A 1,308-nucleotide genomic window follows, 5' to 3' on the forward strand; every position below is an offset into this window, starting at 1 on the left:
GTGGATACATCCATATTTGGTAATTTTATTGTATATTTATTTGAAAAGGAAGTATTGGTGTTCTCTCATAACGGCTTTCAAACATGCTATGCTTTAGTCTCTGTGTTCGTGCTACAGTGATGCCCATATGGGCAGAGCAGGAGTGGGAGCCTGTGAAGATGGAGGCCAGTGCTAGAAGCTTCTCTCCTGAGAAGCAACTCTGCAGAGCAGTTATGACCAAAGAGCAGCTTAGGGGAAGCCTTCTTATCATGCGTGCACCCGTGGCTAGGCTGAGCCCTTGACATTGTCCTTTCCTGACATTGTCACCCAGAGTGGACATTGACAGCAGTCTCTTTTTTGTACAACACATCTGTGCACATAGGAGGCCTTGAGCAGGGTCAGCTATATAATTTGCAGGGTCCGTGACAGAATGAAAGTGTGGGGCTTCTTTTTTAAAAAGTAGTAGAATGCTTGCTTTGGCAGCTTGGATATTAAAATTGGAGCCACACAGAGATTAGCATGACCCCTGTACAAGGATGACATGCAAATTTGTGAAGCGCTCCATAAAAAAAGAAAGAAATCGGAGGAGAAAAACTGCCTTGAAAGGCATTGAAACAGAGGCACTTGAGTGGCTTAGCCGGTGAGCGACTGACTTAATTTCAGCTCGGGTCTTGATTCCAGGGTCGTGGGGTCAGGCTCCACCCTGAGCCTGGAGCCTGTTTGAGATTCTCTCTCTTTCGGCCCCTCTCCTCCCTGNAGGTATTAAAATACAAGGCTTTTCCCCTTTCTTCTGAGGTCTCCTTTTGATTTATCATGGTATTTGGGTTTTTTCTTTTTTGTCTTTGTTTTGTTTTGTTTGTTTGTTGCTCTTTAATGTCATTCTAAATCAGAAAAATTGACATTTTAATTTTTTTAATTTTTTAATGTTTATTTATTTTTGAAAGAGAGAGAAAGACAGAGTGTGGGGGGGAGGAGCAGAGACAGAGGGAGACACAGAATCTGAAGCAGGTTCCAGGCTCCACACTGTCAGCACTGAGCCCAACACAGGGCTTGAACTCATGCGCTGTGAGATCATGACCTGAGTTGAAGTCGGACACTCAACTGACTGAACCACCCCAGAAAAATCACATTTTAAATGATTAGCATCAAATTAACCAATAGTCTTTACACAGTGCAATACCAGTTTTCAATGCAAATATAAGAACATTCATCTCTTAGGTGGCATCCCCAAAATTACATAAGCCAGAATTCAAAGCTTACACCTGTATATCTCTTGTGGTTTTGTTGCAACAGCGGAAACACTGCACAAAAGTAACTCAGCTTTTCATA

General features: G+C 42.6%; 1 non-coding gene across 1 annotated transcript; it reads left to right on the top strand.

Moving 5' to 3' along the window:
* The first annotated feature begins 446 nt into the window (after positions 1 to 446).
* LOC144223319 (U6 spliceosomal RNA) lies at positions 447 to 550 on the top strand. The gene has a single exon (XR_013332665.1). It is a non-coding gene; the product is annotated as a U6 spliceosomal RNA (small nuclear RNA).
* Positions 551 to 1,308: the final 758 nt, after the last annotated feature.

The sequence above is a fragment of the Crocuta crocuta genome, unplaced genomic scaffold, assembly GCF_008692635.1.
Source record: "Crocuta crocuta isolate KB4526 unplaced genomic scaffold, BGI_CrCroc_1.0 scaffold31, whole genome shotgun sequence".
Classification (NCBI taxonomy): domain Eukaryota; kingdom Metazoa; phylum Chordata; class Mammalia; order Carnivora; family Hyaenidae; genus Crocuta; species Crocuta crocuta.